Consider the following 25,981-nt stretch of genomic DNA (forward strand, 5'->3'; position numbering starts at 1 on the left):
CCTAATGCAGATGTGGGTGGAGATATTTCAGGCAGGAAGAATGCCAAGAGGAATGGCATTGCCAAGAGATAATATTAACTTGATCAAGATGTTAGCAGGGAACTACAAATAGACTGCTTATTAGAATGTAGCTCATGTGAAGTGAAGGTAGAATCAAGACTAATCTGGTAGGTTGGAGGGTCAGATTCTAAGCAGTATTTAACACTATACAAAAGAGTTTTAACCTTATTTTACAGTGACTAGAGTGTCGGTTTTTGTGTCTGAGTAGGAGGATATGATGTGAGTGAATTGTGGATTAACAGTCAAAACCTGACCTTAGGTGACAATTCTGGAGGGATTGGATAATCAAAACATGTTAGTGGAAGGTGGATGATTGAAACAATGCCTACACCCAACAATCAGAGAGGGAGGGCTGGGACACTAAGGGTACTAAGGAACAGTAGAAAACTGACAGACTAACAGTTAGCATAGAGCTATTGCAAGAAACAATATCAGTTCGTTGAGAGCAACTTGAGTCTATCATGAATTGGCTGCTGTAACCTCATCACGTAGGACAAGAGTGAGAGGCACATATAAGCCCTTTATTTCTTCTTGTTTGAATGATTGCACACATGGTTACTTGAAAAATGATTACATAGAATAGATGTTAGTATGGCTAAAGAGAATGAGCCTAACTACCACTACATGGAAAACGAATACACAGAGCACTGGCATGACAGCAAGAGTATGCCAGCTTACTTTCCTTTGAGGAAGCACTGTGCATATAGAAGCCATTATGCACATTTTAGGTTCAGGCTGCTAGTGTTTGAATTCTAGATTCGTTGCTTAGGATCTCGGGCAAATCAATTAACCTGTCAACAGTGGGATAACAGTCATGTTTACCTCATAAGACTGTTGCCAGGGTTAAATGAGTCATTGTACATAGTCAAAATATGCCTGGTATATTGGTTATAAGTAGTGAAAATGAGCTATATCTATTGGCACTAAACATATATGTGTGTATGTAGGTATATGTCATATATAGATACGGTGTACAAGGAGGAATTATTAGTATATATTCTTACCAAGGAATGGCTAATGATATTCATATTAATCAATTATGATAATGATTATATTGATCCAGTTGTGCTGCTATATGGCTCAAATCTCAGCCCTCAGGACTCTAAGGTAGGAGGATCATGAGTTTGAGGTTAACAGGGGCTCCAGAGAGAGAGAGAGACCCTGTCTGAAACTAACTAGCTAATGAACTCTATGAATAGGAGAGAGAAATCACAAAATCTATCTTACATAAAACTGTGCTGTGTGCCACAGTGATGTAAAGTTTGCATACATAAAAATGTAATGACGACCTAAGTTCTAATGCTCTTAAACACTGAAGAATACTTGCAGACAAAATGTTACAAACTCCTCAGAGACAAAGGCAAATTGACAAATAGGCAAATAGAACTTGACTGCCAAAATTTCTCAAAAGACAGGACTTGAAGAGAGTACCTGTGAAAGAGAGGATCACTAAAGTTAAAATCAGCCCAAGATTTTTTTCCATTTATTTTTGTTAAAGTACTTCTCTTAAAAAATTATAGAATGAGACACCTGTGGCTCACACCTGTAGTCCTGGCTACTATCAAGGATCTGAGGATCATGGTTCAAAGCTAGCCAGGGCAAGTCTTGAATTAACTACCAAAAACTGGAAATGGAGCTGTGACTCAAAGTGGTAGAACACAAAACAGCTCAGGAGAAGAGCTCAGGCCCTGAGTTCAAACCCATGACAAAAAACAAAAATTGGCTTACAGAAGCCTCTTGGGGAGAAAGCACAGATATTACCTTTGGTGCTCTGTGTACAGATACAAATACCTTGAAATAATCCAGGGAGAAGCAATAATGTTTTGGTTCAAAAGCACTTCAAAAGCAGTTGGTTTGCAATCATTTAAATTCTTCTTTGTGCTGAAAATGTCATTCTATTGTACCAGAACCTTGGTTTTTACACAGAGCTGAAGTGCTTGCATGTTAGTAACTGAGTCCCTAGCACTCTAATAGATGAGGCAATCTATCTTGGAACATATACAAAGTGAAACTTGTCACTCTTGTTAGATTTACATATCTAACACATTTTATTCACAGACTGTGTGTGTGTGTGTGTGTGTGTGTGTGTGTGTGCGTGTGCGTGTGTGTGTGTGTGTGTGCGTGTGTGTGTGTGTGTGTGTGTGTGTGTGTGCACGCACACATGCTGCTCCTAGAGCTTGAACTCAGGGCCTGAGCCTTGTCCCTGAGTTTTTGTATCAAGGCTAACATTCTACCACTTGAGCTATAGTTCCACTTCTGGCTTTTTTTAGGTGGTAATTGGAGATAAGAGTCTCCCAGACTTTCCTGCCTGGACTGGTTTCTAACAGATTCTCAGATCTCAGCCTTCTGAGTAGCTAGGATTAGAGGTATGAGCAACTGGTGCTGGGCTTCATGGGCTTCTTTTAGATAGTAGAGAGAAGCTAGAAGCTGCAAGCATGACAGCTATACAACCTGAGTATTTTTCTACTTACTGCCTTTGGATTTAATGTGTAAAGTTATTGCTATTGATAAAACATCAAAACATCTATCGATGCTTAATGTCTGTCAGTATGTGAAGCACACATAAACACCGGATTCTGTAAACATTTTTGCCTTATCATGATATACTCTCATGAACTATAGCAGTGATCCCACAAATCCCTTCACTCTCTCTTAAATTTTGCAAAATAAATTATTTTATAAATCAGTCCATCAAATATTATTTTACTAGATACTAAAATGAGCAATTGAGCAAAGTAGGCATGTTTTCCTTACTGGTATAGTCTAGGCAATAATTACCTTGGCCTAGATCATACTGTTCACATAATAATAAATATGTCATGTAGTACAGTGTGTGATAATGCCAGTTCTATGGCCACAGAAAGAGAACCTAACTCATGGCAGGCAATTATTTTCTAGTATTATGTTCATGGGGGAAATCATGTATTCTCTCTGGACCTCACTTTCTTTATCTAGGAAATCAAGGTAAATTCCATGTGGAAAGAGTGAAGGTTTCATCGACAGTACATAGCACATTCTTTATTTTATGAGAAAAGAACTTAACAAGTTATATATTCTTGAGAACCATTCATACTAACTGTGTTACTCTCTTATAACTCAGAATAAAAGAATTCTGCAGCTAAAAATCAATTTTATTATTAGTAAACACTGGAATTAAAATGCCATTGTTACATAGGGATAAGCATGAACACATGTGTGGAATGTTCTGTAGCATGTGCTAAAGACTGAAAATGACCTCAGAGCAGTGCGTCCCTTTATGACTTGATAATCTGTAATGTTTTAGTAGAATTTTCAGTACAGAGTGATTCATACCTGTTCCTTGGATTGCTTTCTTTCTTTCTTTTCTTTCTTTCTTTCTTTCTTTCTTTCTTTCTTTCTTTCTTTCTTTCTTTCTTTCTTTCTTTCTTTCTTTCTTTCTTCTTGCCTTATTTCCTTCCTTCCTTCCTTCCTCTCTCTTTCTCTTTTCTCTTTCTCTCTCTTTCTTTCTTTCTTTCTTTCTTTCTTTCTTTCTTTCTTTCTTTCTTTCTTTCTTCTTTCTTTCTCTCTCTCTCTCTCTCTCTCTCTCTCTCTCTCTCTCTCTCTCTCTCTCTCTCTCTCTCTCTCTCTCTCTCTCTCTCTCTTTCCTTTCTCACTTTCCTTTCTCGCTTTCTTTCTTTTTTGAGACAAAAAAATCCAAATTTATGGTCCAGGGTGGTCTTAAACTCACAGGTTTCCTGCCACAGTCTCCCAAGTGTTGGAATTACAGGCACATGCCATTGAACTCAGCGTTTTTGATTTTTAACACAAGAATTACTCTATTTTCTTCACACAAAATAAGTCCTTAGATCTCTCTCTCTCTCTCTCTCTCTCTCTCTCTATATATATATATATATATATATATATATATATATATATATTTCAAATTTCTAACTCTTCAGGTGGGTTAAACAGCATATTCCAGACCTCGATCATTGAAGTTAAAATAGCATGACTTCTCTGAAATGCTATTATAGTATGTCCTCTACAAGGCCCTGTGTAGTTACTGGCAGTCTTTTAGTTACTTCACTTAAAAATATTTCATTATTAAATTACCAGCACAATGATAAATTTCTTTGAAAATCTTCAAAGATAGTTCATGTTTTGACCTTAAGTCAATGTATCTGTGATAAGCACGATGTATAGAAAGGAAGAATGTAGCCAAGAGTAAAGATGAAGAATTATACTCTAATACTATTTCTTATTATTTCCTACAAATCAACTGATTTCCTGCCTTCTTATTTCTTTTTATGTTATTGACAAATCTTAGCTCTGTCAATTTCTACCTCATTTGGATGCTGACGGTACTAGAAAAGAACTTAGGCAAATAATGCCTTGATATGTAACAATGTCTATAACTCATGGTGTTTTGTTTATCCCTAGGATAATAGAATTTCATAAGTAAAGGTTATCTTAAAAGTCACCTGTTTAAACTCTATGAAGATGAGGAAATAGGAAGGGAGTAGGATATGTAAAAGTTGAGTTCAGAGGTCAAAATTAGCACTGCTAAATCATTGCTTTTCTTGACATTCTGGATTAAATTATTTCCCCCTCTGCCTCAGCTCTATTATCTTTACAGAAAAACAATAATGGAGATAAAGGAATGCCTCTTATCTATCCAAATTCTCACAGAATATGTAATTATTGTTTTTTCTTGTTTTGATATTTTTGTATTGATAGATACACATATATTTACATATGTATGTCTATGTGTAGTTCAAGGCCAAATTCCATTATTCATGACGGCCTACATCTTAAATTATTGAGGTAATCTATTTCACCAAATTTATCACTGTGAAGAATTTTAAGAGTTTCAAAACTGTGTGCAAAGTCAGTGATGACATACGTAAACTTCTTTAAGATTCTAGTACAAATGTCTCTTAACCTTGAATAATATTTAACGGCACATTATGTGAAGAGAGAGGAATGCTTCAAAGATAAAATGAAGCTGCTGAGTGTATTAATATAAGGCATGGATATCTAATTTCCATTGAAAATCACCCAAGTAGTATTTCAAGACAAAATTATTTGTTATCAATGTAGCTACACATCGAAAAGACTCTTTTGATTATGAAAATATACTTTCTACATGACGAACAGAAAATTGTTTTTTAAAATTAGTTCCTTAGCCTGGTTCCTAATTTTTTTCTTAAAGACCTAAATTATTTTCTAAATAGTTTTCTAAATAGTAAAGGAAGAGAAACTCCAAGAACATGTTGCCTGAGTACACATGGCTTGCATTAAGTTCTCTCTGATTTGCTCCTTGAGCTGGAAAACTTTATACCCTCACACACTGTGATTGCCTAGCCACCTCCTTCCATGGTGGAGGCGTCTGCTCGTTTCACAGGCTTCCAGCCTGGCGTGTTTACTTTCTAGCTCTCCAGATGCTATCACTGGCAAAGGCTATTTCTAAGATACTGAAAAGATCAAGATTGATCGGCAGATCCTAAATGTTAGCCAGGTGGAGGAATATTAAATACGACGGCGGTCCTGCGGGCTGTGGGTGAATTCTCAGTCCCCCGCACAGGTTTTCCAGCTTTCAAGCCTACCATTAACATCTCTGCCCCGAAGACCAACGTTCTCTCTCAGCATCTGCCAATAATCCACATGACCAAACGAAGCAATAACAAGGAAACCACAACGTGGACGAAGTAAGAGTGAATGGGAAAGTCTTGGGGATGGACCAGGCTCCGTGGAAAGGTGCCCAGTACTGTGCTTCATGTTCTCAGCATTCGGAGAGAGGAGAGGCCATGGTCAGGAGCGCACGAATCCCCGCAGGCTGCAGCAATGGGAGCTAGAATAGTTCACTGGGGGCCTCAGTTCACCTTATTGTCTGTGGAATAATGGCTGTCAACATCCTCTCCCACTTAGTCAAGGGAGAAGGACAGATTCTATACAAATCATCATGATATTCGTTTTTTGGGTTTTTTTTTGGTACCTAATTGGAAATAAAACGAAAGTGCCTGTCACTGTGAATTTTAAAGTTGTGAAAGAAAACAAAATGGTGTCTGTGTCTGCTCTAATGGATAAGTTATACAGCCTAGGCAAACTCAGAGAAAAGTAGACCTATCAACAATGATATGAAAATGAACACGTCCTAAAAGAGAAAAAGACAAGTCACTATTATTGACAGAAATATCTGTATTTGATGTTTTCTAAGTGAGTCATTAAAAGAATCCAAGAATACCAATTTCAGATGAATGTCAGTTGAATGTCAGATCTGAAACGTTCAGTAACTTCCACAAGGGGAATTAAAAAAAAAATCTAGTTGACTCACTGAGAGCAATCTTTCTCTTTTCTCTCTCTTTTTCTTTCCCCTTCCCTCCCTTAGGCTTTCTGTGCACCTAGGAAGCTTTCAGTTTATCCAAGCTCTTTGACATTATCTGTGATTTAGGTAACAGGAGCTGTTTTATCATCATTTATTTTCAGAGAATTCAGAAATAACTCTATCTGGTATAGAACAATAAAGAAGGCTTCAAAAGAGTTTCATTTTAATGTGATCCTAAATTACAACCTCTCAGAATAAAGGAGAAATATGAGGAAACTATCATTATAGATTTCTAAACTCTTTTAGTTAAAATGTGAAATAAGTTTCATTTTTCATAGATCTCTACCTCTGTGTCAGACAACTCTGAACATCCAAAGACCTGACAGAGAGGTTTCAAATTAAAATTAATGAAGGGCATTAATAAACTGTTTCTTCAAGTGGCTGCTCAAAGTGAAATGAAGTGATTTCCTTCAGGTTATAAGCTCTTTTCTTCATAGACTGCTCTCTCTCTCTCTCTCTCTCTCTCTCTCTCTCTCTCTCTCTCTCTCTCTCTCTCTCTCTCTCTCTCTCTCTCTCTCTCTCTCTCTCTCTCTCTCCTCTCCTCTCCCCCCCCCCCCAGGCCTTAGCATGTGCTGAATCCCTTGAGCTATGCCCCAAGTTTGTTTTACTTTGTTTCTGAGATATGGTCTCTTATGCTCAGGATGACCCAAACCATATTTCTCTGTTCTCAATTGTCTGAGTAGCTAGGATCAGGCACTCACACAATGCTGAATTACTCTTCCTTGAGTAATCATTTTGGCTGATATTTGAGTAGCTATGTGATGACAACTCTTGTAAGTCTCTTTTTGCTAGGGAATTTGCTGTATTGCTTGCAAAATACAATTTTTTATTATTATTTTGTGATTTGTCTTGAATGTTTTTGTGTTTTATTTTAATTGGTATCTAAATTCATTGGGTCTATTGATAGTATGTATATTTATGAACTGTTTCAAAACCGTTAATTCATTTCTCTTTATAAACTCTTGAATCCAGATTGCCAGATGGTCATTGGTATTTGAGTAAAAATGAAGAACATCTGTTAATAGGCATTATAACTTGTCTTCATATTCAAAATGCCACTAAAAACAATAACATGTTACTGTGATATATGATACAGAAGCTTAGAGAGTATTTTAACTTGCAGTATCTATTTTAAAAATATTCTCTGGGATGAAAGAACAAAGTTCGAAAGGGAATGCTAGAGAACATTACAAATAACAAAATGTAAAACACATTTTCACCCTTCTAATAAAACTTGACATATGTTGTTACATAAGATGTCTAAAATACTTTCAGGATTAGTGCTCTGTGATCTTATTTCCCAAAGAATTACACCTATAAGGGACTTGATCTCATATGGTCTTTACCAAGTTTTTGTAGTTGAGAGGGTGAGATTTTATAGTTTGTGTTTATAAAATATATTTATAAGCTAATTAAAAACCGTCATAAGCATACTAGGTATAGTTAACAGAACGAGTCTTGCTCTTTAAATATGTGTCATGCTGACCTTTTAAACACTTTGTTATATGCCATTATCATCCAGAACATTACTGAAGCACCTCTTAGGTAACTGCTAGCAATAGATGAGTGATACCAAAAAAAATCTTTTGTGATTTCATGTATTTAGTGTTTCAAAAGTATGAAACTTTTCCCTTTATAAATTAACATTAATCATGAATAACTTCAAAGCAACACTTAAAGCAATGTTGGTTATATTAAACTAATATGTAGTAGGCTCTGAAGAACCTTCCAAATAAATTATCAGTGCCTGATGAACAACAGTAAGATCAATGAACCAATTTTTCACTTTTCAAAGCAACTTCTTTGCTACTTTCCGGGCATTTCTATATACTGCTACTTATAAGCCCTTTGGCTTATTTTGCTGTATTCCCTTAACCAATAGGAAAACTATAGTAATAACTTGTTTTTTGTCAGGCATGGGGCCTGAACTCTGGGCCTGGGCGCTGTCCCTCAGCTCTTTAGCTCAAGGCTAACGCTCTACCACTTGAGCCAAAGCACCACTTCTGGATTTTTCTGCTTATGTGATGCTAAGGAATTGAACCCAGGACTTCATGCATGCAAGGCAAGCACTCTACCACTGAACCACCTTCCCAGCCCCAGTAATAACTTTTAAACATAAAGATTTTGAAGCATCTATCAATGTATTCTTGTATTGGACTAAATTATGCCCACTCAAGATATTTCTAGCCATATCCCGAGAATTTATGGCAAGTTTCTACCTCATTCAAAGATGAGTAGAGTTTTGAAGTCAACCAGTGTATTAATCTATGCATAAGGCCACCATTTTTCCAATCCACAAAGGAAAACAAGCAACAAATGCTACAAAAAAGTATATAGAACTAGAAATAATTGTCCTAAAAACAAAATTCAGAGAAGAGACAAAAGAGTTCAAAAAGACAGCATTCAATAAAAGCAGGTAAAAATAGAGCTAAGAAAGTTCAAGGAAAAGTAGAAATGAAAAAAATGTCAAGACTAAAATACACTTTAGAAGCAACATGAGTAGAATCCACTTGACTGAAAACAAAGTCAGAAGCATAGGTGTAAGGTTGGGGGGGGAATCTAACAAAAATAAACACATATAAGCAATATAAATTGTTATAATGGTGGAATGTATGAGTGTGAGAACTGTTGTGCATAATTGGTGTTTCTGAGAAAGTAAAACAGAAAAAAATGAATCAATAAAAGTAGCAAAAATGAAAGTTTGAGTTGCATCTTTACATTAAAGGTTATATTATGTTCTAGGAAAATTTAATATAGAACTATGAATACCAAGAGATATTTTTAGTGCTGCTTCCCGAACACCCAAGAATAAAGACAAACTCAATTATATGAATATATATACATATATATATATATATATATATAATATATATATATATGAATAAAGGTTGACTTCTATTTTCTATACAATGTCAGAAGCCAGGAAGCAATTTCAACATAGTTCTGAAGGAAGGGAAGTGTGACTGAAGTTTTATTTTATGTTAAAGATAAAATCAATAGAGAGGGCTGGGAAGGTGGCTCAGTGGTAGAGCACTTGCCTTGCATGCATGAGGCCCTGGGTTCGATTCCTCAGCACCACATAAGCAGGAAAATAAAAAGCCGGAAGTGGCGCTGTGGCTCAAGTGGTAGAGCGCTAGCCTTGAGGTGAAGAGCTGAGGGACAGCGCCCAGGCCCAGAGTTCAGGCCCACGACCAGACCCCCCCCAAAAAAAATAATCAATACAGAGACATTCTGAAACAAAGTCCTAAATGGTAGTGCAGAAACTCTGTGATCTTCACAGCTTCACAGCCTTCCCCTTTCTGCACACACAGACACAGACACAGACACACACAGACACAGACACACACAGACACACACACACACAGACACACATACACACAGACACACACACAGACACACACACAGACACACACACACACAGACACACAGACACACAGACACACACACACACACACACACACACACACGATGGCCACCAAATAGCTCAAGAATGGAAAATCTGGTGAGAAGATAGGGAGTGTCAAATACATACATTAGTAATATATAGTTAATTAGAATCCAATTTACTAAATGTTTTCAATGGTTTTCTTAACTTTGAGAGCCCTTGGAGAAGAGAAAATGTGGTTATGTTTAAGAAGCATCTACAGAAATGTTAAGAATTCTTCTAGTTTTTAATTCAATATTTTGTAGTAATAATCAAGAAGGAAATATTAAAAACCCTTTATCGAGATGGGCACCACTGACTTACACTTGTTGTCCTGTCCTAGCTGCTCAGGAGGCTGAGATCTGAAGATTGTGGTTCAGAGCCAGCCCAGGCAGGAAAGTCCATGAGATTCTTCAATTAACTACCCAAAACTGGAAGTAGAGTTGTGACTCAAGTGGTAGAGCACTAGCTGTGAGCACAAAAGCTCAGTGACAATGGCCTGAGTTCTAGCCCTATGACTAGCATACAGAAAAACAGAAAGAAAAAAATCTTTGTTGGTATGTATTGACTGTATGTAGGGGCTTCATTGTGCTCTTCCTCTAGATGTATATATCGTGCTTTGATCAAATTCATCCCACTTGTTACTCTTTCCTATCCTTGATTTTAAAATATTTTAATAAATATCATTCTATTTCCATATGTAGATACAATCTAAACATCTAAATATCACCCGGGAGATTCCATTTTTCCTAAAATTAAGTTTTATGTGTGTAGTATGTAGTATGTAGTATTTATCTGACCTATCCTTCTATGTTAGACATTTAACTTTAACTTTGAGTGATGTTTACTTGGCATTATATCTGTTCATTTCTTCCTCATAAACGGGGTTTAGACTATTTACAATAAAACTTTCTATGATCTTTTCTGCATGAATGTGAAAATTTTAAAACAAAATATATTATTTCAGTAATATACATCATTAGCTTATAAAAATTATAGTATTTCTACTATCTCAGCTCAGAAAGTACTTCTCATTAGTCATTGCAGTTACTCTCTGGATAATATAAAATTTCAAACAGAAGCATACAAAATAAAAGGATTATAAGAACAATAACATTTCCTTAATATATTAATCTAAAAGCTATTTTGGTTTAGAAAAACATTTTAAAGTATCTTGTCAGCAGATACTCTTTGAGGTTACTAGGTAAAGGTAATTTTAAGTTTATATATCCTATTACCCCACAAGTTAGACAATAACCCCTGTTTTCACTGTATTTGATGTTGGTATAACTTGGGGAGGGGAAGGGAAAAAACAAATTGTTTAAAGAGGGATACAGGTGGACCCATTGCAACAATGAGATGTACAAGATGTTATGTCGAAAAACCAACTCTACAACTTTGGTGTGTGTGTGGGGGGGGGAGAATGGGGGGGGGGAGAATGGGAGGGCAGGGATGGGAAGGGGAAACAAAGGAGGAGGCAACAATGCTTGATAAGAAATGTACTCGTTATCTTGCCCATGTAATTGTAACTCCTCTGTATGGTATTCTCACAATAAAAAGAAAAAAGAAAACACACACACACACACACACACACACACACACACACACACACAAAGAAATGTACTCATTACCTTGCTCATGTAATTGTAACCTCTCTGTACGGTATTTTCACAATAAAAAACTTATTAATAAAAAAAGAAGCATGCAGTGCTTTTTAAAGCTATAAATAGAAGTTACCTTTCTCTTCAACAAAACAGCATGACATAAATTAGAATTCTTATAATCCTATTACCACTGCTACATTAACTTTATAAAGCATATATATATACATATATATGTATATATAGGTGTGTGTGTATATATATATACATTTATATATATATATATATATATATATATATAATCCTAGTCTAGTTATACATTTAAGAGAATTACTGGCACATCTGTAAACACTGAAGGCTGCATGGTACCAGATGTGAGGAAAAGAAATCCTTTTCTAGCCAGGCATCGGTAGCTCACACTTGTAATCCTAGCTACTCAGGAGGCTGAGATCTGAGGATCATGGTTCAAAGCCAGCCCAGGCTTTGAGACTCTTATCTCCAAATAATCACCAGAAAACAGTAGCATGGTGAGAGCAAGCCTGTGTCTTACCTGCATTTACATGGAATGACTCCAGAACCCATGAAAATTAGCAGTATATAAAGGAAAGAACTATTTTTAGGATCTATCTGTAACTGTCAACATCTGGGAAACTTGATTTCTATTGTATCAGCAGGTATAACACTGAGGCCTATTACCTACCTATGACCATAGTGATCCCCAAAGGTAATTATCCCTAATACTTTTCTATTTAAAAAGGAAATACATTTTTACTTTTCAACAAGCATAACTTTGCCTATAAGAAGGGATGTGTAATACTGCATATTAGTTAATATGCATTGCAATATGGAAGAGCCTATAAAATTCTTTACCTGAAAAGTATAACTATTATTTTCATCAGAAAAGAATAGGGTTGAAAATAGTATGTTTTGTTTGTGGGGCTCTATTTTTCTAGCCTGCAGAAAACCTTATATTAAAGTCTAGTTATATTTTGTAGAACCCTTGATCATTTCATAAAAGAGTATGTACAAAACTAATATGCAGGTGAGAATATCTCAAAACCCTGAGTAATTACATTTTTTTCAAGGAAGAGGGCAATCAATAAAAGCAAATAAACAATGACCAGGGCTCTTTGGGGATGCTGGGTGAAACTTGTTACAGATTTTGTCTTCCTAGGGTTCCTAGAGACAGATTTGCTATATGTTGTCCTCTATGCCCTTCTAGCAAGTAGATTTTATATTTTCTGAGATAACAAACAGAGATAATGCTTTTTGAAATAAAGTATTTGGGAAAATCAAGGCCACTGAAGGTTTTCATCATTTTGAAATGACAGAGGTAAATATTTACAATTCCCTTACAATCGTTATCTATAACAATTTATATTCTATTAAATATTTTTCTTTTTTGGAAAAAAAATCTACCTGAAGGGAAAAGCAAAAAGGCTATTTTAGGGAATGGGAAGGAGAGAGGATATTTTAGAGAGGACGCAGACATAGGAATGAATCTAGGAGATCTGAGAGTAATAGGAGGTGTATCTATTCTCTTTGATGTTCAGCTCTCCCCCTGTAAAATACATGGGTTAAACTAGATGATTCTGCTCAGCTCTAAATTCTGCAATCTTATATTCTCCATGCATTGAGGCACAGGAAGAGCAACACTTGATGGAAGCCTTTCACAATTTGCTAGAATCTGTATCTTGCACTGAGCAGTATATAAGAAGATAGGCTTTGCTGGGTACAGTGGCTGATGCCTGTAACTACATCTACTCAGGAGTCTTAGCTATGTGCGGGGTGACAGGTAGGTGCTGGGCAGAAACAGGAGACCTCATCAAAAAAAAATTATCCCAAAGCAATAATGTCTGAAGATATACCTGCTAAGTACAAAGCCCTGAGTTCAAAGTCCAGTACTGCTAAAAAAAATACAGTAGATTCCACACTGGTTGCTGTGGCCTGTAATCCTAGTCACTCAGAAAGCTAAGATTTGATAATATGGTTTGAAGCCAGACTGAATAAGAAAGTCTGTGAAACTGGAAGTGGAGCCGTGGTTTGAGTGGTATTGTGCTAGCCTTGAACAAAAAAATCTCAGTACCTAGGTTTCCTAAATTCAAGGCCCAGGACTGGCACAAAAGAACCGTAAATTTTTTTGCTAATATCTGGCAGCTGTTATTAGCTTTTATTACTTACTATTTTCTAAATTGTCAAGTAATAATATGCTTATTGGGTATACTGTAACATTTGAATTGATCAATACTTTTGTAGGGATACAGTAAAGGTAATTAATATCCAGGACCTCAAGCATTTATCATTGCTTTGTGTGGAGAGTATTCAGAGTCTTTTTCTCTAGGTATTTTTGATGTATACAATGAATTAGTGTTCACTATAGTTGTTCTATTGAACACAGACAATTCCACTACGGGATATTGATCCAAAGGAAAGGAGATGAAGACATTTGTGCATTCCCATGTATATTTGCACACTCCCATGTATATTTTCAACATTATGTACAGTGGCCAACGTATAGAATCAATGTTCTTCAGCAATACAGAGAATAAAATGAGGTGGAATCAGTGGCGTGCATCTGTAATCCCACCTACTTGGGAAGTTGAAATCTGAGAATCACAGTTCAAAACAAACCCGGGCCGAAAAGTCTGAGACTTTTCTCTAATTAACCAGAAAAAAGGCTCTGGAGGTCGAGCTCAAATAGTAGAGTACCAGCCAGGCCTGAGTGGAAAAGCCAAGGAAGAATGTGAGGTCCTGAGTCTACAGCAGAGAGAAAGGGAGAAAGAGAAAGAAGAGACATGAGAGACAAGTCATTTGAGTCAGTATGGATGAGCCTAAAGGGTATTATTTTAGCTGTAATAAGCTAGTCACAGAAATAATAAATATTACAGTTTCTCACTTAGATTTGGAAGCTAAAGGAGTTGTTCTCATAGCAGTGAGTGGAATAGTAGGTACCAGAAAGTAAGTTGGGTATAGGAGAGATAGGGAGGGAGAGAGGATGATTAACAGTAAGAGGAAGCACTTCTAGCATTCTATTATACAATAGGGTAATTTATGGCTGAAAACATTTGTGTATTTCAAAATAGCAAGTGAGATGATTTTGAATGATTTCCAACAAAATGATATTTTAATGATTTATGTTCTAACCTTCTTATTATAGTTGTCCAAGATCCATAGCAAATATTTTTTGAGAGTGTTAATTTAATCATATGTCCAGAAGCAATAAATATTGTTAGCCAGATTGGAATTTAATAAATATTTATTTAATGTCTTCAAATAGGTGAACCTGTTAAATTCTGGGCATGTGAAGATGGATATGCTCTAATTTGTTTTTTCTGAGGAGGTTCTTTGCATTTGGTGTGGCACACATTGTCTTCTTAATTCTTTTTTGCATGCTTACGCCAGAGCAATGAAAAAATTCTCATGAGAGGAGAGCAGATTCGCTGGAGGTGGTATCGGTGGGGAAGCTGGGTAGGAACAATTCCGTTTTCCTATTAAAAGACAAAAATTGTGGCTAGTGCTCTTTTCCTTCTCTTTTTGCCTTGGGCATGAGACTGATGACTGTAGGGCAGCAGTTACCTTGGGATTACGGAGAAATTTTAGATTGCCAAGCCAATGCTAGGTACAATATCCTCTGCTTTGCTCTTGGTAGGGGAAATGCCAAAATTTTGTTAATTGTTGGGTTTTCTGTGATTGTAGCAAAGATTATTGTAACTAATACAGACAGCAGGTATGACTTTGGAATATATTAGCTATGACTATAATAATAACTTTACTGAAGAATGATTTTTAAAAACACTGTATGTAAGATCCTGTTATCTATATCACATGCATCTATGCATTTTTTCCTTACAATGCTGTAATACTTGTTAATGTCTGAGTAGTTTCCTTTTAGCAAGATCCATATTCTTTAAAGTTCAAAACATTCTAGACTAAGAGGGAAGAAGTATATTAATGTTAGATAATGTATTTGTGAAGCAGCTGGGATACTTGAAGGACTTACATTGAAATGATAATGTTCTTACTTAGATCAAAGTTTCAGAGAAAGTGAATACTACAAATCAAGAGGAGGGAATAAAAAAGAAGACACCAAAAGTACAAACCATTACATACAATATAAAGATAAACCTGTGCAAAGCAAATAAGTTATTTAATGACTGAAGAATGAAAGAAACTTCTACCAAGAGACTTCAGACTGAACTTTCAGTTTGTACTATCAAGTGTGAATAATAATTGTTAAGGAAACTAAAGAGATAACTCAAACAATAGCTTAAAAAAAAGAGTTACAGGAGGGGCTGGGAAGGTGGCTCAGTGGTAGAGCACTTGCCTTGCATGCATAAGGCCCTGGGTTCGATTCCTCAGCACCATATAAGCAAAAAGAAAAAAAAGCTGGAAGTGGCGCTGTGGCTCAAGTGGTAGAGCGCTAGCCTTGAGCTGAACAACTGAGGGACAGTGCCCAGGCCCAGAGTTCAGGCCTCACAACCTAACACTCCCCCCCCCAAAAAAAAGAGTTACAGGAGAAATTTCCCAAAGAAAAGTAGGAAGATTAAGATAAACATTACCCTTCAGCTCAAATAAATTATATATATGATATATATAACAAAAATGCAAACAAAACCTTGAAAATTTTCTGTAATAACCAAAGTAGAGATTCAATGAAATGTAGAAGAAAGAACTAATATAAATCAGGAGAAAATATGAGATAAAAATTTTACATAGAAGAAGATATTAGATATAAAAATAACACAGAAAACAAAGGATCATGGTTAAAAAGTCTAAAAAATGGCCTATAAAGTTAAACTTCAATATATAACCAAATGAAAATTGTAGGGAAAGATGATAGCTATGGCAAGAAAAGAAGAATCCAAAATACCTAAACTTGCATGCCCAAATTAAAAACAAAAAAGTAGAAGAGAAACAAATTCCTGAAATAAAGTCTTAAACCTGATTTTAAGGACATTGTATGTCATGATAAATTTAATAAACTGCAAAGATAATAAACAAACACATACTTGTGTTCTAGTTTATAGATAAAAGTCACAGAGAAGGAAATAAAAGGAGATCAATGTTCCAAAGGGCTCATCACATGTCAAAACTCTGTAGAATGATGTTCAAAAATTCTGAGGGGAGTTCAAGCCCCACAACCAACAAGAAAAAGAAAAAAGAAAAAGAAAAATTCTGAGGGACAAAGTATTACCCAGTTTCATACCTACCTAACATTTCTTTTCAGGGTAAATATAAATGTACATATCAAGCCTGTAAAAAGCCAAGTAAAATAGGACAAACTGTCATTAAAGTAATATTTAAAAGGAAACATGAATAGCCACAATGGATGCAAAGTCTTGGCAAGTGTTTCTGCGCTGGGGCTTTCTCTCATTTTTCTTTGCAGCCTTAAATTCACCACTTGCAAACATGTCTGGTTAGGTGAGGATAAGAGACAGGCAAGAGGGATGTGCTTGTGGTCCCAGCTGAGGCTCCTAGGACTAAGAATTCTGCAAGAACTAGACACATAAATGATCCAGTCTTAGACCATCCAGCCACTACTTAACTGCCAGATGACTGCAGAGATCTCTCGGACCAGCCCAAATGAGAGGAAATGCTTGGCCGATGTACAGAATTATGAGAAAATATATTGTTAAGAAAAAACAAACAAACAAGCACTGAATAAGTCTGCTTCTCTGTCATAACAAACTAGAAACAAACAACTCATAGTAAAATTTAATTTATTAAGGGGTGAGTTAAAAGAAAGAGATCAGGTTAGAGAAACTCCCAAGTAAAATATAAAGTCAAGTCTTTAGTCAATTTAAATTCAGAACTAAAGTTAGGAGCCAACTATATGGTGGTTATTAAATAAAATAAAAAAAACAATGAAAATAATGATATAACAGAAAATATCAGATTGGAGGAAAGATAGCAGAATGCCTTCTTCTGCATTTGTGGTTGGTAAAGACAACTTTTAATGACACGTTTCCATAACTAATCAGTTTATGAGAATAAAGAAACGTTTGTCAAACCAGGTGCACCAACACATAGCTATAGTTCCAGGTACTTGGGAGTCTTAGGTAGGAGGACTTTTTGAGCCTAGAAGTCCAGCCTAGGTAATAGAATGAGACCCCATCATGATGAAAAGAACAGAAACTGGGCACAGGTGGCTCATGACTCTAATCCTAGCTACTCAGGAAGCTGAGATCTGAGAATCAGGCAGCCCAGGAAAGACTGTGAGACTCTTATCTCCACTGAACTAACAAAAAGGCTAGAAGTGAAGCTAGGATCGAGTGGTACAGCGCTAGCCCAGGGACAGTGCCTAGGCCCTGAGTTCAAGCTTCATGACTGGCACATGCACATACTCATATACACACAGATACAGGCACACAGACACAGACACAAATACAGGAAACATTTCTCTCAATTTCAGTAAATGTATTAGCTGCATTTAAATATTGTATACTTTGACCAGTTTAAGTATAGTTATATCAAAGATAACACACATATTTATTGTAGCAGGGGCAGCATGAGTACGATTTCATAAAATTGTTCTTCACTAGCTACTTATTTTATCTGATTATTATTCATGTGTATTCTTCTATGTTTGATTCCAAATATTTGAAGTGGTAGATATTTTGGAGTGAATAGATTATACTTTTTCTTTGTACTTCTTTGTACTTTTATCTACTTGAAATAAAAAAAATCTTATTTTTAATAAGTTCAATATGTTTTTCAGGCATTACCTTTCATTGGTATAATTTTAGGATTTACGATTGCAAATTTAGCTGAATTAAAGTCTTAATAAAAGACAATTGCATAAATTTTGAAAATCTTGTTAAATGCCTTGTTTCATGTTTTTAGTAATGTAGAAAAAATCAGATCCTGTTAAAAATGATAAAGAAATTCCATGAGCAAGTACTCATTTAAAGGGCTATTGGATGGTAAAAGAGGTAGATTGAAACCAACAGTAGATTGGTCAAGGAGAAGGAATAATCAAGAGACTAAAATTAGCAAATTTAGTTTCAATCTCCAACTAGTGGGAGAGGAAAATGATCCAGTTAGTCCATCCCTTGGCAATAACATAGTGAGTCATGTTTTAATTTCAGTTCAGCTAAACCAATGTTCCAGCCATGGATTTGAGGCTAAAATCTTGGTTTAGGAATCAAATAGGCACAATAAAGAGTGTATTGGAATTTAGCAGAGAGGAACAAATAAACAAATGATCTTTAAGATGGTAATTTTTGAAGTAATAAATGGAGCAGAATTTAAACATTTAACGTTAAAACGTTTAATCGTGTAGAATGCTGCTGTCATTACATTGTTCAGGATTTAAATATTAAAACTAGTATATCATTCATAAACAGTTTTTGAGACAGGGTCTTGCTATGTGATTCCAGATGGACTTCAACTCAAGAATCTCCTGTGTGCCGGGCGCTGGTGGCTCACGCCTGTAATCCTAGCTACTCAGGAGGCTGAGATCTGAGGATCGCGGTTCAAAGCCAGCCCGGGCAGGAAAGACCGCGAGACTCCTATCTCCAATAAACCACCAGAAAACCGGAAGTGGCGCTGTAGCTCAAGTGGTAGAGCGCTCGCCTTGAGCTGAAGAGCTGAGGGACAGCGCCCAGGCCCAGAGTTCAAGACCCACGACCGACAAAAAAAAAAAAAAAAAAAAAAGAATCTCCTGTGTCAGCCTTCTAAGCACTGGGGTTACAGATAAGAGTAATTACACCCAGCTCAAGTTTCTAATGCACAATTCTAGATATTTAAGACAATGATTTCAGAGTTCTTCTTTAGTGATGAAAGGTGAACATATAAGAAAATTCAAAATATCTGGATGATTTGCCCTTGGGAAAAGATAACTAAGTTTGTAGAATCACAATTTTAATCAAAACACTACACAATGTAAATATAAAATTATTCTTTCACAATGCAAAAAGATGTATAAAAAGCACATTAGAGCTTTTTTTTGTTTCACAGAAAAGGAGATGCCAGATTTTACTGTGGGAAAGTGATATTATTAAGTTACTAAGACATTATGCTATTGCAAAACAAAACAAAGCCCTTCCATATAGCCATTAAGCTATAGAAATAGAATAAACCACTAGCATAGAGCAAATAGAGCAATACAGTCAACTTGTATGATGCAATGAGTACAGCTATGGTTTCAGATAGAATTAAGTATATAGTTTAGATCTTCCCTTCTGTCTCTATGGCCCTGTGGATTCAGTTCTGTGTATCATGACGTTCCTGTATTAAGTAGATATAGTGGGTATTTATCTTCTATGATGGTTGCAAAGTTATTTGCCATGAACCTGCCCATGTACCTTCAATAAGGGGCACATTCTGTTTTCATAATAGAAAAATAAGAAAAGATACTAAAACTTTATAGTAAATGCAAAATGGAATAAAGTGATAAAGCACCACCTTTGCTTTTGCTCGTACATATCCAGAGATTATTGATATTTGGAGCCATACAGTGACAGTAACATTTTTTTCCTATCATATTCACTCTGAATACTCTCTTCCTTTATTCACTTCTTATTTCATCAATTACATATGGTAGCCACATAGGTCCCATGTAACAACTTTGGCCCATTGGGTGAGAGACACTACAGACAAGTAAAGAAAGAAATTATTTCAAGTTGGAAAATACAGTGAAAGAAATGAACCTCTTGTTGGGAGAAGTGATTGAAATGGAGAGAACTAGTTCCATTAATTACCTTTTCTCCCTGGATTATATCATTTCCATATTGGTTAGGAGAGACATGTGATTTGTAGAGACAGTTGAAAACTAGTATGGGTAGGGTTTAGATCATAGGTAATCCGTTTCTATTGAACAGAACCTCTATCTGGCTTTGGGACTTATCTTTAATAGCAAAATCTCAAAAAAAACTTATTTCACTTTATTATCCTAAGAAAGTACTAGCATTTCTTTTATGAAAAAGAATCTATAAGGAAAGGTGTATCTGTGAATGTATAGGAAAAACACCAAAGCCATCTTTGTATGCTATTTTTGTGTGTGTGACTCTCTATACTAAACTATCTTGAGGCTTTGGCTAGCAAAGCCTTCCGAATCTTGTCTATTCCTTTGGAGATGATATAGTCTATACAATCTGTTCTTAAAGTGCTGCATTTTACTTCAGAGTTCTCACCTCTGGCTTGAAGTACTGATGGCTTTGTAAGATTAAACCAAATTACATGTAAGCATAAAATTAGAAACTGAGTTCTCCCAAACTAGAAAATACTTCATAAAGATAAGAGGTTGCAAATAATCGATATGCTTTAAGTTTAAGGGGCATTCATCAGTGATACACTAGTCTTTCAAAAGTGTGATTTTTGTTAGATTCAGGGTTTTAACTACTTAGCAGTTCTGCCCATTGTCCTGACCTACTATAGGGTGTTCAGTCCTTTATTAGAATGGATTGAGGGTGCAAGCAATAATGCTGGCTTACAGTTTTTAAAAAAAACGCCTACAAAGGTGGCTCTGTGGCGCAATGGATAGAGCATTGGACTTCTAAAAAACGCCTACAAATATTTTTGTGTTTTTAAAATTTTATGATCAGTGCTTTTGAGGGCTGAGACTTATGGGAATAAAAAGCTGACAGAGATGAAGTTTCCAGCCCCCCTATGTGTGGGTGGGGGTCTCCCCGTGAGCGCAAGCATTCCAATAGGGACACAAGAAGCATTAGAAATGTCCTTGAAAACTGTATCTGGCACTATTTCCAATTTCACCATAGAGTTTCCTGAGCTCTATCACCCTTTCGCGTCTCTATAATCACCATTTTAATTCTTTGACTTCCATGCATATTAATAGAGGCTTATGGTTCTTGTCTGTGTTTTGGCTTTATTTAAGCATAGAAAGAAGTAAAGATAAATTCGAAGAGCTGATCAGTAGTCTTTCAAAGCAAAATTCTTCTGCAAGCTTTTTGATAGAAATCAAGATTTACGATTTGTCCTTGATTTGGCGACCCAGTGAATGATGTGTGGGTCACAGCCATAACTCCACAGTCAAATTTAAGTAGACCCTCCTCTCCTCCCTTCCCTACTTCCTTCCCACCTTTCAACAGCTGGTGGGACTTGTGCGGAAGTATTTCAAGAGTATTCAGCATTTGGTTAAAGGAAAAGATGTCAAAAGAAAGAAGGGAAAGGAAAGGTTCAGGAAGGTATGAGCATTAATTCTGCTTCCCAGCAATCCAGATTAATCAGGCACAAACCAGGTGGCTGAATGATTTGGATGGCTTCATCAGAAGCACTGGGTGTGGTAGGATGCAGAATACTTTAAGTGAGAGGGCACTGCAATTCTGTTTGAGTATTAAAGCTAGAAGACTTCATCCTAGTGACTTTGGGACTGAACCACAGCATTATAAAGTTTCCTAACTACCATGAAAGCAACACTACACACCTTATGAATCTAATTTCTTAGCCACTACGACTCTTATGAAGAGTATATAAGAATACATTTTAAAACTTTAGCTTTGTTATGTTTAGATTAATTATATTAACAGTGATATGAAATATGGCAGTATGAATCTGGATTTTTTTTAACTTTTTTTACTTGGTAACTTAGTCCCATGTAGACTATTTTTTAAGCAAATAAGTTGTATGAGCAGTTATCCTGAAATAAATGGCCTACTTCTGACTATCCATTAATGCCCTTCAACAGAGCTCTCTAAGATAATTTACCTTTGTCCATTTTTGTCAAAGGCATTATGTTAGACTGTTATAAATAAATACTTGGAAAGGATTTTTTCTTTCTCCAGTTTGCTCTGCCTCAACCATAGATAGCTTCCAAATGGAAGCAGCTCTTATCTATGGCTTGCATTTAGATTCAATCTTGTGGAAAGCATTACTTTAGCTATCATTAAATCATTTTAGCTAGGCATTTAACAACATTTCTCACTTAAAATGTTCTATGTATGTAGAATGCAAATAGTGACCTTGGAAGACTTGTTCTGCTCTGAACTAGTAATCATTTGAAGTTATTTGTCCACTGAAATCTTTGTCTTTAGCAAAGGCTAAGACAGTCAACCTGTAAAGGTTGAACATCACACATCATTTCTATACTCTAATCCCTAATTCCCATTTCTCAGCCAGGGCAATGTCTTTATGAAAGAGATGGGACTGAAGCTCAGTAAGACAGTGCAAAGCCCTGGATTCAATTCTCAGCACTCCTAGTTTTCATGTAATCAAAATAGTGTATGTATGTATGTATATATATATATATATATATATATATATATATATACACATTTGTAGTGTGTGTATATATATGTATATATATATATATATATATATGTATATATATATATATATATATCTTTTTGTGTCCTGGTTATGTTTCTAATGGGGTTTATATCAATTACATTTTCTTAAGTCAAATTATTCAACTAGACCCATTATCAGAATCTTTCGCTAATTTCCTTCATAGAACTATTGCATTTGAGTCTTAAACCCTACATTTGTTTGCTTTTAGTACCAGATCGTTATTGTTAGAGGGTGGGACTTTTTTTGTTTGTTTTAGGAAAAATGGTTCAAGTTGGTTAAAATGTTTGGATTCTTCTAAAATTTTCACAGTGGTTTATGACCCCTAATTTTCTTTCTCCATGCTTCTCTCCCTTATCTCCATCTTGAATTCCACTCCATCTCCTTTCAGTTTTAGGTAAATTTCCATGAGCACTTAGCATTCTTGGAATAACCTTACAACCCAATTTTTGCAATTTGATTATTAAGCTATTAATTAACTTATACCCTTTTCTTGGAATTTTCCTTCCTATCTTCTTTCCCAAATTTTTAATTTAACTGTATTTTTAATTCAACAGCAGAGTTTGAAATCTACTGCATCAGCCCTTGGTCATTTTCCAGCCCTTTGTGCATGAGTAATTGACTTTGGCTAGACATACCGCAATTAAATCCTCAGATTGCCTTAGCTTTAACAGAATTACACTGGCATTCCTCTATGCTCTTCGTAATGCATTTCCCACAAAATTTTATTGCAATTGTCAGATGGAGCTAGGGGGAGGACTAGTCCTCTTTGCTAATTGGCTTTACAGTGAGATTGCTTCTATTGAATTCACACATCAAATTCAGTTTAATTCAATGGAAGGAGGCCTGGAATAAGAGGCAGCTGATTGGATTCCTATTTCACAAATAAATTATATAATAGAAAGATCTGGGAATGGTGATCTTTTCTAACTCTTTATCATTCTGACTACAGAACTGGCCCTAAACTAAGTAAGTGGGAGATTTAGTGTAAATAGGTGTTTTCTCCCATAGAACTAACTAGGTCGTGGTCAACATGATCTCAATGAATAGATCCGCTTCATGGCACTGTAACCTTTTTAGGGGGAGTGCCAATTCTCCCATCAACTCTTTTCATTGGTGCATCCAGTTAGCTAGAGGTTGATGAGTCTTCTACTGTCTATTATAAAGTACTTAGGTAGAAAGGGTTTTTGTATGTTCTAAGTGTTTTTGTTTTCAGTACTTTGTACTTTATGTGATATTCATATGTTTGTCTTGAGATCATACAACAGTCTTAAAAGCAGTTCTGCACAGGTGTCTCATTCCTGTAGGCTGATATCTGAGGATTATGGTTCAAAGACAGCCTTGGCAGGAAAGTCCATGAGATTCTTATCTCTAATAAATTACCCCTTATAATGCTGCAAGTGGAGTTGTGGTTCTTGTGGTAGACCACTTTGAGCAAAAAAGGCTCAGAGACAGCTTCTAGGCCCTGAGTTCAAGCCTCAGGATCTGCATACACAACAAAGAAAAGTGATTCTCAGAAAACCTGCTATAGTCATCTGTTTACATTTCCATAATAGTGTCATCTAGAATTGTTAGGAATGTGAATGCTATCATGATCATTTCCATGTATGTTAAAGCTTTAGTAATTTTAATTGTGAAAAAATCTATCTCACAAATTGAAATATTAGCAAGATGAATGCATGCTTTGTATTAAAACTGACAGAGTGAGGGCTGGCAAAGTCTAGTCACTGACCTAAAGCTAATACAACAGATTAGATGACCTTCAGTGCCTTTCAATTATCTTTTCTGGATAACTTTCTGTTATTTTAGGGAAAAAACAATATTAATAAACAAATCTGAAAAATGAGTTGCCAAGTAATCTCATCAGTGGTGTGGACTTCAACAAAGTTAAAGTGAAAAAGTACAGTGAAGTGCCAATATTTTTTGCAATAAGATTTATGAAATATACATTATTCATTTCCACTCTTTGTCTAAGTTAAGGCCCATTTCATCCTAAACTAACCCAGATTCAGTTTTTATATTTCCAGAAGTACCTTTTATAGGTTGGCATTTAATAGGATTTCTTTTATGATCTAAAAGGGATGCGGTCTGAATATCTTTACAATCAGATTAAGAACAGAAACAGAGATTGAAGGTAGATGAATGGATTTTACTGTCTAATCATATTTTGATATATACTAGCCAACAAAATCCAACTTTTCTAAAAAGCCAATAAAATTGTATTTATTAACTTATTAAGTGACTATTTGGCTACTACAATTTTATTTATTTTGAGGGCCAGTACTTGGGCCTCAAGTTTTTGTTTGGACTTTTCCCTCAAGATTAACATTCTACCACTTAAACACCACCTCCAATTGGTCAACTGGAGATAAGAATCTCTTGAATTTGCACATGTTGGCTTCAAACCTCAATCCTCAGATCTCAGCCTCTTGAGAAACTACACGCATGAGCTACCATACCTGACTTTTATATTTTTCAAGACTCAACTATTCTCTTGAAAGTGCTTGCCAGAAGGTCAGTGATAAAGTAAAATTCTGTTATACAATCAGTACTAGTATTATTTCATGAATCAATATACATCATAGGTCAGCCATAGGTATTTTTAGTGGAGAGATTAGAAACCATAAAATAATACTGATGTTTTTGAAATAACTGAAAATTTGATAAGTGAAAATCATTCTTTGAAATCAATGAATAGTCTAAATTTAAATTCTGAGATCTTAGGGTTTTAAAATTTTTTATGACATATCAATTTTACCAAATTTTCCCCCAATTTGAGTTTACCATAATTAAAAATCTTAAAAATACATTTGAAATTGTTATTGACCTCATGTTGTATACTAAATATGAAGAGATTCTATTCCCTAAATCATATAGTATAGCATTACTTACATGTAATTTACATTTTATTAGATATTGTCCATACTCTAGGGATGACATAAACCATATGGTTGTGTGGGTGTAGGGTGGATACAAAATTCCATCACTTTATATAAGGGATTGGACTGTATGCAGATCTGGGTATCCATGGAGGGACCTGGGTCAAATGCCAGTGGGTGGAGAGAGAATTCTATAGTTGTCTCACTTTCACAGAAAATTTCTGAGTGATACTGACTTTTCAATATTGGTTGAGACTTGCTTTCTTAACATGTTCAGCTTTAAAGTGAATTATATCGTTGCTTAGATTGCTATGTACTTGTTGAGTTCACACATGTCCATTGGGCAAACCTTAATTTTGTTGTTTGCATCTTCTGAAATTTAACAGTTCTTTTTGCTGCCTGATCTATAAGTTATAAGACAACTGTACTG

At 35.6% G+C, this 25,981-nt stretch overlaps 2 protein-coding genes across 3 annotated transcripts in view; one reads left to right on the forward strand and one right to left on the reverse strand.

The window, feature by feature from the left end:
• The window catches only part of Ctnna3 (catenin alpha 3), a 1,374,363-nt gene that overhangs the window by 520,928 nt on the left and 827,454 nt on the right, over window positions 1–25,981 (forward strand). The window lies entirely within an intron of this gene.
• Window positions 1–25,981, reverse strand: part of Lrrtm3 (leucine rich repeat transmembrane neuronal 3) — a 160,555-nt gene that overhangs the window by 68,542 nt on the left and 66,032 nt on the right. The window lies entirely within an intron of this gene.

This window comes from Dipodomys merriami, unplaced genomic scaffold (assembly GCF_024711535.1).
Source record: "Dipodomys merriami isolate MVZ:Mamm:240054 unplaced genomic scaffold, mDipMer1.0.p SCAF_14, whole genome shotgun sequence".
In the NCBI taxonomy this organism is placed as follows: Eukaryota; Metazoa; Chordata; class Mammalia; order Rodentia; family Heteromyidae; genus Dipodomys; species Dipodomys merriami.